The 13859-nt window shown below is 35.5% G+C and overlaps 1 pseudogene; it reads left to right on the forward strand.

Annotated features, from left to right (window-relative positions):
- Window positions 1–8768: 8768 nt before the first annotated feature.
- LOC115286048 lies at window positions 8769–8871 on the forward strand (annotated as a pseudogene).
- The last annotated feature ends 4988 nt before the right edge of the window (window positions 8872–13859 follow it).

Consider the following 13859-nt stretch of genomic DNA (forward strand, 5'->3'; position numbering starts at 1 on the left):
TTTTTGAAATTATCCATTTGCTGGATTGTCCTAATCGGGGCTCAGGGTCGCGTTCCTTCACTGAGCCCTGCGTTGACGCGCCAATTGTCTTAACCCGGAGGTCGGTCCGGCACTCGTCCCCGGCTTTCGGCTTTCGGTGGTACCTGTTTTGTCCCCCCCTCCCCCCCCCAAAGGCAGGGTGGAGAATCGTCGCAGGTTCTTTTCCTGAGGGAGGGAGAAAAAGGGCAGGAAAAGGGAGGCACAGAGAGTAAAGACACAACTCACGGTTTCGATCAGGCAAGAAAGAGAGAGAGAGCTTTATTCAGAAAACTGTCTCTTATAAAGGTTTCAAGGCGGGGAAACAAGGCAGCTGACCCAGGTCGGTTGCTAGGAAACAGGGTTAAGGGATTCAGACTGGAGTAAAAGAGGAACCGGACTAAGTGTTCTAGCACAGCGCCTGAGGGGCTGAAGCTACCCTGCCTGCAGGCGGTTCATCTTTGATCTTCTGGCTTCTCCTCTGGCAGGGAGTGGCGCTCCCCTGCCTATTTTGCAACTCCCCACAGGGAGTGACATATCCGGCTAGCAAATGGCCAAGCGGCTGAGATCTTTGCGGCTCCCCACACTGGATGCTGTAGCATATTTATCTGCATTTTAGTTTATTGTCCATGATACATCTTTATCATTTTAATGTTTTTATTTCTGGTATTAATTTGAATATTTTCTACTTTTTCTTAATTATTCTACCTAGATAAATCTTTGCAAAAAACCCAACAGTTCCCCTTCTTGATTTTCTCTATTGCTTGTTCATTTTCTATTTCAAATGGTTTCTACTCATTTTTAACTTTTTGCTTTTACTTCACATATAATTTACTTTTTTTTTTAGTTTCTTCAGGTGAAATATTAGCTTTTAGACTTTACTCCTTATGTATTACTGTAAGTAATATGTGTCACTTAAATGCATATTTACTATATTTTTATGTATAAAAATTTATATAATTTCTATATACTCTAAATATATTTCTAGATATATTTATTGAATTATAATATTAAGTCAGTGTAGTCTAAGAATGTATCCTGTGAGATTACAATTATTTAAACAAACTGCAGTTTGTTTAAGATCCATTGTATGGTTTTAGTAAAAGTTGCAGACACACTTGAATGTAGAGTTTGCAATGGAGAGTAGTAATCTGTAATTGTCAATCTGGGTCAGATTTTTTAACAGTTTTTTTGGAAAATTTTCTATATTTTTACTTACTTTTCTAGTCTACTTATTCTAACAGTTACTAAGGAGAGGTTACTAAAATTACATACTTTGATTATGAATTTAACTATTTCATCTATAAGTTTTGTCATTTTGATTAATATATTTTAGAGCTCTGCTGTAATTAGGCATTTGGAACTTTATGTTTTCTTGAAAATTATTTATTTGTTATAAAATGCCCATTTTTGTTTCTTGTCATTTTCTTGTCTTAAAGTCAGCTTTGTCTGAAGTGGGTACAGCCATGTGAGCATTCTTATGCCTAATGTTTGCTTGAGACTATTTCCATACTTTTATTTTCAACCAGTCTGTGCCCTTATATTTAGAGTATATTTCTTGTAAACATCATATACTGGGGATAAGTATCCTGTTTATCTCGTTTGTACTTTGTTTCTCTATTTCTCCTTTCTTGCCTTCTTTTGGCAATTATCATTTTTATTCTTTTACCTCTTATATGGACTTTTAAAATTATGTGCATTTTATACTTTAGTGGCTTCTCTAGGAATTACAAAAGCTATCATTTAGTGTAACAGTCTACCTTTAAATAATAATAATATATCACATCAGGATATAAATAAGAACCTTATAAAATTATAATAGTATGATTCCATTTATTTTCCCCACTTTTTCTTTTTTGGATTATTGTAATTTACTTCTATGTAAACTCTAACCTCCAAAAATCTTTGTCACTACTTTTGAATAAGTATTGTCTTTCAAAAATGAATAAATATAATATAAAATAAATATAAGAAAGATCATTTTAAAAGTGTTTTATGTTTACTCAGCTATACTTTTGGATACTTTTCATTCCTTCCTGAGGATCTTGCATTTCTTCTGGTATCTTTTTAACCTAAATCATTTATTTTCTTTTTCTTTCTTTCTTTTTTTTTTTTTTTTTTTTTTTTTTTTTTTAGGAATGTGGATTTGCTGGAGGCAAATATTCTTAGTTCTTGGATAACTTGATAACATCTTTTTTTAAGTTATTTATTTATTTAATGTTTATTTTTGAGAGACAGAGAGAGTGAGCAGAGTGGGAGAGGGGAAGAGAGAGGGAGGCACACAATTTGAGGGAGGCTCCAGGCTCCCAGCTGTCAGCAGAGGGCACTGATGCTGAGCTTGAACCCACAAACTGTAAGAGCAGAAGTTGGGCACATAACTGACTGAACCACCTAGGAGCCCTTATTTATTTATTTTTGAGAGAGAGAAGGAGAGAGAGAGGGAGGGAGCATGAGCGAGGGAGCATAAGTGAGGGAGGGACAGAGAGAGAGAAAATCCCAGGCAGACTCCACGCTACCATACAGAGCCCAATGCAGAGATTCATCTCATGAACTATGAGATTATGACCTGAGCTGAAATCAAGATTTTGATACTTAACCAACTGAGCCACCCAGGCACTCCTTGATAACATTTTTATACTGCTTTCATAGTTAAAGGATGTTTTCATAGGAGATAGAATTTGACATTTGGCAATTTAATCTTTTTTTTAAATTTATTATTATTATTATTTTTTTTTAGTTTTGGCACTTTAAAGACATCATTCCATTGTCATCTGACCTGTATCATTTCTGGTAAAATGGTATCCATCATTTATATTCTTGTTTTATAACACTTTTCTTAAAGGCTAATTTTAAGAATTGTTCTTTATCTTTAATTTTCAGGCATTTGATTATGCTTTTTCTTTGTATTTATCCTGTTTGCTGCACTGAGAATTTTGAATCAATGGGTTGATGTCTGTCACCAGGTTTTAAAAGTTTTCAGCCATTATCTTGACTGCTTATTCTGCCTATCCTTTCACTTATTTTGGAATCACAATTACATGTAATTGTTTTGCTATGTTCCTTTTAAAAAAAAATCTTTGAGTTTAGTTGGGATTCTTTTTACATAATCTGATCTTCTCTGCTATTAAATCCATTAAATAAATGTTTCATTTCACACATGGTAATTTTCACCATGAGTATTTCCATTTAGCTTTAAAAATAGCTTTCATCTCTCTGATTAATTTATCCACCTCTTTTGCACACCCTATCTACCTTTTTTTTTACTAGATCCCATAGCACTTTAATAAAAATTATTTTTAAAATCCCTATCAATTAATTCCGTCATCTTGGAAAAGTCTGGGTCTGTATTTATTAACTATTTCTTCTCTTGAACAGTGATTTCACTTTCTTCCTTTTGCATGTACCCTATACTTTTTTATTACATACTGATGCTTTGTATAAAATATAAGTAGAGACAGAAGTAATTATATTTACCTCCAGAATGGGGGCATCATTTCATTCAGGCTTCTAGAGAGGTGGCTTAATCATTCATATCTGTAGATGAGTTGGATCTGAGCTTTGTTGTGGCTTTCATGTATTTCACCATTGACCTGAAACATGTGATGCTAAGATCAGGACATTCCTTTCATGAGATCTGGGATCTGAGCAGTGGTGACATTCTGGAAATCGGCCTGTTTTACAATTGAGCTACTAGTTTTTGTAAATGTGGGAAATCTTTTTCTGCTTTACATCCCAGCTGCTGGGGTTTAGAGCAGCTGTGAAATTTTTTGTTTTGGTTTTGCTTTCTAGTATCACCCCATTTGCTCTCTGGGCCTTGTTAGATCTTATTGAGCCCTGAGGTCTCACCATGGCATGCAGAGAGCAGCTGCTCTCAACTCTGTGAAGACCTAGATTTCTGTGGATGTGTTTCTCTCACACTTCTCCTGATGCGTCCTCAGTCTTTGATATTTGAAAGCATGAGGTGCCACTGATATTTTTTTTTTTTTACCTTTCTTTTCCTGACCTCCCACCTGTAAAGGTTGCTGCCTTGAACATTCAGGAGACTTCTCACACCTTGGGGATGATTTGCCTGAGCTCCCCGTTTCTATTCCCAGGATTTGGTTTTACTGAATATTTGGTGAAGATCTGAGGGAAGTAACTGGCAGGTGGTAACAGGTTCTATCTGTAGCTGAGGTTCCTTAGGATGTTAGTATGTCACATGAGACTACATGCAACTGTTAAAATTTCAGCTATTTCTCTTTACCTCTTACATGGCATATTCTTCTTCCTCTCACTAAAATTATAAAGAATATGAATGTCCTGTTGCTTTCTGTAGTATAACTCATTTATATTTCATTGTGTCGTTAGCTCAGAATGATTTTGAAACTTGTTTAGATTGCTTTGTTTTGGGTTTTCAGGTAAGCCTGAATGATGGCTTGTGATTTGAAAAATCTGAGTAAGAAGGAAAACCTAGGAAGCTCTATATTTAAAATTAAATATATCAAGTCTCACAATACAATGATGAGAATTAGTGAAACTCAAGATGTGTGGACTCAAAAATATTTGTACATATTAAAGAGATTTATATGAACAAGGAAATTATCTCCTGACCTTTATGCAATGATCCCAAAGATCATGCTGCTGCATAAAATTGATCAGAAAGGAAGTCTACTGTATAGGATGAGAGAAGTATAATGGGCTTACTTAGTAGAGATAGAATGTAATAAGTTATTGAAATCATAGGCTTTGGGGAACACGAAAACAAGTTGGAGAAAGAGAAAATGCTATATATATATATATTTTTTTTTTTTAATGTTTTATTTATTTTTGATACAGAGAGGGACAGAGTGTGAGAGGGGGCGGGGCAGAGAGAGAGGGAGACACAGAATCTGAAATAGGGTACAGGCTCTGAGCTAGCTGTCAGCACAGAGCCTGATGCGGGGCTCGAACCCACGAACGTGAGATCATGACCTGAGCCGAAGTCAGAGGCTTAACCAACTGAGCCACCCAGGTGCCCCGAAAATGCTACATTTTTAAACAATTTTAAGCATGGGACAAGTCAGAAGCCCTGTCGTGTTCTCATCAATAGGAGTATTGATTTCTGTTTTAGGCAAAATTGTGGGCCACATGATTCATATTAAATCTGTGCTGAAAACTACTCAAAATATTAGATAAAATATAAATTTAAATATATATTTTCAAATGCATTGAGGAGTAGTATTTAAAGGAAGAATAGCCTTTAATGCATATAGTATTAAAAGAATTAAAATCTTCCCTAAGATGTTAGAATAATAACTAAAAATTAGTAAAAGCAAGGAACTTAAGACAAATTAATAAAATAAAAAATGAAACTGCAATTGAAAAGATCACCAAGGGCAAAAGTTTATTCTTGGGGGGAAAAATACCCCAATTTAAATGAGAAAACTTCAGTGGCACTGATAAAAAAGGAGGCTTAAGTATGAGGAATAAAAAAGGTGACATCATTATAAATGATACAGACTTCAAAAATTATAACAGTGTTTTATGGAAAACATTATGCTAATAAATTTGAAATTTTAGAGTGGATAAGTTCCTAGAGAAATATAAGCTACCATAATCAACAAAGAAGAAATAAAGAACTTGAATTGAATTAAAACATTGAACTAGCAGTCAAAAATTGTTTCAAAAAGGGAATCCAAGACTCAGGGATTTCTCAGGCGAATATTACCAAATTCTCAGGGAAGAAAGCATTCCAGTTTACACAGAATCTTCTAGATAATGTGAAAAAACTCAAGTCATTTGTTACGTAATATTTGATGCCACCCCTACCTGAAAAGGATAGAATGATGATGGAAAATTACAAGTCAACTTCAATCATAAATAAGGGATGCAAAATCCTATACAAAATATTAGCAAAAATACTCCAGAAACATAAAAAAAAGAAGAAATTACAGCCATGTTGAATTTATCTAAGAAATCAAAGTTTGGGGGCGCCTGGGTGGCTCAGTCGGTTGGGCCTCTGACTTCGGCTCAGGTCAGATCTCATGTTTGTGGGTTCGAGCCCCGCGTCAGGCTCTGTGCTGACAGCTAGCTCAGAGTCTGGAGCCTGCTTCTGGTTCTGTTCTTCCTCTCTCTCTGCCCCTCCCCCTCTCATGCTCTGTCTCTCTCTGTATCAAAAATAAATAAAACATTAAAAAAAAAGAAATCAAAGTTTGTTTTAGAAAATCAATATAATTCACCACATTAAAAGCTTAAAGGATAATAATAATTACATTTTCATTTCAATACCTGCAGATAAACTCAATATAACATGGAAATTTTAGAAGACTGAGAAAAAGAGCAGTTTCTTAATCTGGTAGAGGTTTTAATATAAATAAATATATCTATAACATTATACTTAATAGCACAAATGTAGAAAGTTTTGCTTTGAAATTGTCAACAAGACAAGAGATTGTTTACTTTATTCTATTACACATTATATTAGAGGTCTTATTAAGAGGAAACAAATAAAAATAAGGAATGCAAAAGGAGAAATAAAATTGCCACTATTCACCAATAATATGATTGCACACATAGGTATTCCAAATGTATAGATAGGTAAATTGTTAGAATTAGTAGGTGAGTTGTTCAGAATTGTTGGATATAAATTCAGTATTTAAAAATTTATTTATCAAAGTGATGCTAGCAGAAATGGCAGAGTAAGGGCCTCCAGAAATGCTCTTGTCTATAGAAACAATAGAATACTGGCAAAAATTTTCATAATCCACTTGACGAGAACTCTGGAAATTTACTGGAGGGAAGCAATTTGGAGGACATATAGTTAAGAAAAACAGTTGAATCTCACTAACTGAATTTTGTGACATTTTAACTGGTCCTATCCCCAATGTAGGCAAACTTCTTGTATTGGATATCAAAATTATTATTTTTAAGAAATAGAACAATGGGTAAAACAAATACCCCAGAAAAAAGTCACATGTAAGTGGGCACTTGATCTATGGACGAGAAGGCATAACAAATCAATGGAGAAATGCAGGTTTTTCAGCAAAAGATGCTGCTACAATTGGAATTCATATGGGAAAATATAATAAAATTTGACTACCACCGCATCATATCATGTTCCCCCCAAATTCCCAGATAAATGACTTAAAGATATACTTGTTTAAGGCAAACTTGCGATTTTAAAGAAATTAATATAAAAGAATGTTCTTGTGATTTTTGTAGTGAAGAACTTCTTTAGAAAATAGGGAAAGTATTCACCATAAAGGTGATAAATTCAATTACATAGAAATGAAATATTTTGGTCTTTAAAATATTATAGAAGAAGGGGGGGTGCCTGGGGGGCTCAGTTGGTAAGTTTCAGTCTTTGGCTCAGGTCATGATCTCGCAGTTTATGAGTTCGAGTCCTACGTCGGGCTCTGGGCTAACAGCTCAGAGCCTGAAGCTTGTTTCAGATTCTGTGTCTCCCTCTCTCTCTGCTCCTCCCCTGTTCACACACTCTCTCTCAAAAATAAACAAACATTAAAAAAATTGTAAAAAGTAAAATATTATAGAAGAAAAGCCACTTTGGGAGATGCAAGAGAAGATATGCACAAAGTATATAATGGGCAATTGACTTGATTTGGAAATATATACATAACACTCCCACATATTAAAAAAAATGAAATCTACTTGCCCCCCAAAGAAACTATTAAAATGTGTTTAATCTCTTTAATAATCAAGAATAAGCAAAATAAAACTATAATAGCATAACTACTAATCATAGCAATTTTCAAAAAGTTTTGGTCAGAAAATACCAATTGTATTACATTGAATTATTGTTTCCAACACTTTATTGCCCCATAATACAATTAGACACATGCCTTCTTCCTATTGCTCCTTGGTACGCAAAATGTCCTTGCTCTTTGACTCTGGGCTTGTTTAGAATTTGCTTTGTCCAATGGAAGGTATACAGGACATAAATAGTGGATTAAATTGAGTTTATATTGTGGAGCGTGCTCCATAAACTCTTGTAGTTCCTTATAAAATTTCTTCACATGTATATATCATCTATGGCATTCACAATATTAATAATCTGTATTTTGATTGAGTTTGCTTTATCAGTGAACAATCTGTGAATTATGAAGCATTTTGTAAACACACATTATGTAAACACAAACACACATATACACAAGGTACAACACACATTTTTTTTTCAGTGTTAGATCATGATCACCGAGTGGCTATTTTCGTGGAAAAATGAAGTCCATTTTGTTCTTCTTGCCGTTCATCAACAGCATTTTTTACCTTTTGCCTTTTGAAACACAACCAAATTAGCTCAGAGGGATTTGTTTTGTAGTCTAGAGCATTACTTTTATTCTGAAACTTTGGAAAAAGTATTGTAATGGCTTGTGCAACTGTCTCTACTTGGGGTACAACATCAGTCCAGTGTCTTTTATGTGAATAATGCTGTACTCAGAGCTATTTTATTCTCTGCTTTTGTTTCCAATTGCCCTTTTTGTAGGTCTGGCCAATTTTGGTAAGGTGAAATTCATTCAACCAATATTTATTAGGCACCTGCTGTGTTCTATGAATGGAGGCTATAGTGAATGACTAAGTCCCTGCTCTCCTGCAGCTTATACCCTATTGAGAAATATAAAATCTGAAGTAATATCAAATTCTTCAGCTTACACATTTCACTAAAATCATGTAAGTCCCTTTCTAAAGTTCTTGGTCTGCTAATGCTTGCGCATTAGCGTGCTTGGGGTGCCATAACAAAATACCACAGGCTGGGTGGCTTTTTAAACAACAGAAATTTAATTGCTTCTTGGCTTTTTGGCTAAGATCAAGTGTAGTATCTGTTCTTATCAGTTTAAACAACAGAAATTTATTTTCTCACAGCTCTGGAGAATAGAAGTCCAAGATCAGTGTGCCAGCAAGGGTGGTGCCTGGTGAGTGCTTTCCTCTTAAGTTGGAGACAACCACCTTCTTCTATGTGTACAAGGAGTAGGTGAGAACACATGCACGCATAAATGAGCTCTGGTGTCTCTTATAACATTGAACCTATTGGATCAGGATCCTACCCTATGACCTCATTTAATCTTAATTACTTTCTTACCCCCAAATTCAGCCACACTAGGGATTATGGCTTCAAAATATGAATTTGGGGGGAAACATACATCCAGTCTATACCACTTGCTGACCTAGTTCCTCTCTCCTGTCTCAGAGATTCCATTCCTGGAACCCTCGCTGCTAACCTCAATACTACCTGTATACTCAGTACTACCTATAGTAATTTTACCGTTGGCTTGTTATATCCACTTACTCTATTCTCAAAGCATATTATCATCATCAACCAACACTGATTAATTGCCTATTAAGTTCCTTTATTTGGGTACTGTGAAACTTGACCTAATCAGACTACCTGTTCATGAATGCCCCAAAAATCCCGTGACTTAATCCTTGTACTTCTCTATCTGCCCTTTCTGAGGCTTCTAATCATTTCTACCAGGAGTTTTATACCTATAGCCTGATGCTATTTAGTCCCAACTGTATGACAAGCGGCCTGTCATTTCTACGAATGCTTTGTACCACATACATTTCCCCACCAGCATTTGTGGGATCACTTGTGACCTCACTGGGGCTTATTTCAATATCATTCCCTATATTGCCTTATACTTGTTAGCACTAAGACCAGTGATTGTCTCAAGGATGTTACCAAACTCAGGACATCAGATAGATGAATTACCTGCTTTTTATATTTCAATTGTTTCTAAGAAACACAAAATTGGGCAGGTTATTCATTTCAAAAAGAAAAAGGCCCATTGGACAAAGAAAGTGAATCATGATGAAAGTGCCCTTATAAAACTGTGGATAATTGTGCCCTAAGGTAAGTTCTCTATTGACAGAGATGAATATTTTTAGAACAGGGTTCTTTAGAACTGGACAGTTGTGTCATAGCTATGGCCTATGTTCCCATCACAAGATAAACAAGACCCCATGGGATCTTCTCTGCTTGAATGGAATGAATTATTCAATTGACAGGGGAGATTTAGAATGCTTCATTAGACAAGCTAACACAGACTCATTTTCCTATCCAGAATAACCCTTCATAAAGAAGTTTTCATAAATAAAGAGCCTTGCAAGAGTAGAAACTACCAGAAAAATTTTCTGATTTTGAAAGATGGTTCAATATTCCTGTCACAGTATCAGTCATTTCCATAGGATCCTATGTGATTAGGGACATCTTGCATTTCAGTGAAAATACCCTAGAAGGCACAGAGAAAATCATAAAAGTAGATTCTTTCTGTGGATTCATTAAATTATTAGCTTATTGCCAGGTCAGTGCAGATGTTCTATAGGGACTTGTCACTCTCAGCTAGGGTAGTGGAACATGTGTCTTTCAGAAACATATTATTCTCACTGCTCTGGGATTCAAGTGTATTTCTCTCCTAATCCCCAACTTCATGATACTGTGATAACCAGGGAAATGCTGAAGTGATCATTCATGCAATTATAATTAATATCGATCATTTATACTTTCTTTGCAAAATATTTATGGTTGGTAAAGATAAATCATTTTTATTTGCAAGCTAAGTAGGGTAAACCAGCTCCTGTAAGATTTGTAAAATAAAATTCTGGTAGAAAGGAATTTATGTCATATATAAAATCTCCAAGAAAAGTTCTAAAAGCTTAGACTTTAAAATAAATTGTGTTTATTTTATTCTTTGTGCTTCCATTGCAGGCTGTATACCTCCTTATCATTTCAGCTGCAGTAATTTATCACATTGATCTATGTTTCCTTTTCTCTGACTTAAATATGCTCCACTAAAGAAAAGCCTTTTTTTTTCTTTGTATAAACAACCACTATTAGCATACAGCCTAATACTTACTGTTCATGTAGCATAAGTAAGTGACTGACACACAAATGTCCTTTTTCCTTTAAAAAGATTGGTTATATAGATTTTTCTATATTACCATGAGTTTAGCAAAAAATGAATCTGAAATAATATATCTGTAAAACTATATTTAGTAGATTTGATTAAAAAACAAAACAAAACAATACTGATTTTCCTTTCAATTTTACTGTGTAAAATTTTATCTCATGGATTGAATGGGCCAAAGATTTCCATGTAAGATGGTTATTACTAACTTTGACCTTGCCTGGAGCTCTAGGTATCTGAATTTTCATATCTTGATACTAAGACCAACATGTTAAGAAACACATCTTAGTTTTCTTTGTTAGCTGCTACTTGTACCATCAAGTCAATCAGAAGTTTCATACTCTAGTTATAAGAATTTTAGGACCTATGTTCTTGTTTTAGTTCTTCTAAATATCTTCCAAGAAAATGACATTGTAGTTCTCTGTAGCTTTCTATAAAATATAAATAGTCTTACCTCTCAAAAAAGGATGATTATGGTTATAAACAAATTGACAATTTGTGGAACTATTTTGATAAGTATAAAGTGCCAAGCAACTACAGGCAAATGTTGCTGCCTCAGTAGCTATGGGAATACATGAATGAAAGTGCTGGGGTTGATTAAGATCTTTCATCCTGGGCTTAGTTTTCAAGGCTCTTAAAAGTGTATCAGTTACTTGGAGGTTGGATTGGGTTGGGTACTATTTTCTTCCGGGTGTCGGAAGGCAGTACTATGACTTCTACTTCCCCTGGCTGATACTTCCCTATTTTTCTGAGCTCTTTCCACATTGGCCCCAGCCAGTTCATTCAAACTCAGTCACTTCCTATCAATGGGAAAGGTACCTCCCCCTATTCCTAATGTTTCCTTCCTGTAGATGGAACTCCATCAGTATAACCTAGATCTTTCTCCTCTCCTCTATTCACTCTACCCTGAGGAAGCAGAATAAGTTATCTGAGTGGCAGGCTTGAGTTGGATAACTAGATAGGCTCGGCTCAGCTCCATTTGTCTCTCTCTGGGACCAAGCCTACGTATAACAAGTTCTTCTGTACTCTTCACACTGTGAGTACTACTTGGGCAAGTTTCCACAATGCAGGGAAGCCTTTACTGGTCTAGAATTGCTTGCAACTGGGTGCCTGTCTGATAATTCAGTGGTTCAGTATTAGCAATCCTACTTTACTATCCCTCCTAACGGTCCTCCATCTAGTCACTGGTTAACACAAGTGATAATTTGCCCTACAGAATTAGTTTATTTCTCAATTTGTTCAAAATCTAGAGGGTGGAAGGATGTGATATTTACTGCTTTTATCCCTTCCCCTAATCCCAGAGTTCTGCACACATATGACGGCAGTGTCTATCACATGCAGTGACCTTCTAGCTCCAGAATTTGTTCACATTCCCTCCAATTTTCTCCATTTTGATCTAGCATTCTTCGTTCCTATATTTGTAGTTTTTTATATATCTTGGCACCTGATAAGCATTTCAAACCCTCTTTCCCAGTATAACCCTTTTGGCAGCCCAACTCCGTGCATCAAACTTTGGGCAAGAAAGCGTCCACCTTAGGATCAGCCTTAACAGATCCCAGATGGTCAGCACACTTGCCCTAACCAAACCATCTCCCTTTAATAAGGGAGATTAGCACATTCTCTAGCAATTGAAGACCATTAGCTTTTCCTGATTTTTGTAGCCATTTCTCTGTTAGCCCAGAGAGTTTCCCAACAATATTTGTAGCTACTTACTTACCTTCTAGAGGAAATGTTTTGTTTTTCTCCAATCCTGCCAATAAACTGCTCACACTTCCCTTGTGCTTGAGGTTGAAATTGCCTGTGACAAGTTTGTAGCTACCAAAACTTTCCATTTGGATTCTGAATTGGATGTAGTGCAGGAGATTATTCAGTAGTCCTTTTCTCTTTTTTATTTTTTTTTCATTTGTTAGTATTTAGCTTAAATGTCTTGTTTCGTGGTCTTGACAGTGATGTGATGTGATATTACTTTGCAACCAGCATGGTGCCACTATTTCAAAGGTCACTGAGATACTCAGCCTGTATTTATATTCCCTTTCCTACTTGGAACACTCTGTTATGGTCCTGATTGACTTCACCAAGTTTCTGAGGCTTTGGAAGACCTCTTTACTGAGAGAGCAGACATTTCAAAAAGAATTAAAAACTGTCTTAGAGATTTGAAATGTACAAGGTAGAAGCAAACTTAGAGGTTCTTTAAATTCTCAGTTTAAAAAAAAATAAACTCAGTGGGTTGAGTGTCTGACTCCTGATTTTGGCTCAGGTCATGATCTCACTGTTTATGGGCTTGAGTCCCACAGTGAGCCCCTTACTCTATGAGTGCAGAGCCTGCTTAGGATTCTCTCTCCTTCTCTTTCTGTCCCTTTCCAGTTTGCTTGCCAGCTCTCTCTCTCTCAAAATAAATATTTTTTTAAAAAGTAGCAAAATTAAAAAAAAATAATAATAAACTGACATGACAGAGATGATATTATTTGCCTGATTGAATTTATACTAAATATAAATGTGAGGATTGTAACAAAGTTGACATAATGCCCAATTTTTGGCCCTTCCCTACTTTACATCACTCACCTCTCATTATCAGAGAAATGTGACTCATGTTTTTCTACATAATTGACCACTGGAAAATTTCATCTTGTTTTGAATACTTAGGTGCTTTTCACATAGAGCAAAGAAAGTCATTTAACTTTTAAAATTCTTGCTTTATTGAATTGATATCTAAAAGTAATGATTTTGTTGGTTATAGTCTCCTAGAGATTAAAGACTTCTTGAACCTTGAGAGGATGTACAGGAACTATAATACTGGTATCTTCGATCATGTAACCCACAAAGCCACTGTGGCCTCAGTGGTGATTGGCCCATGCTTTTGAAGCATCATATACTTTCATAAAGAGGTGAAGAAGTTTACTGGGCTCATCTTGAGTCCATGACAAGGATGCTGTCCAATTCTGTTGCAGAGATGAAGAATTGGAATCA

Source organism: Suricata suricatta, chromosome 2, assembly GCF_006229205.1.
Source record: "Suricata suricatta isolate VVHF042 chromosome 2, meerkat_22Aug2017_6uvM2_HiC, whole genome shotgun sequence".
NCBI lineage: Eukaryota > Metazoa > Chordata > Mammalia > Carnivora > Herpestidae > Suricata > Suricata suricatta.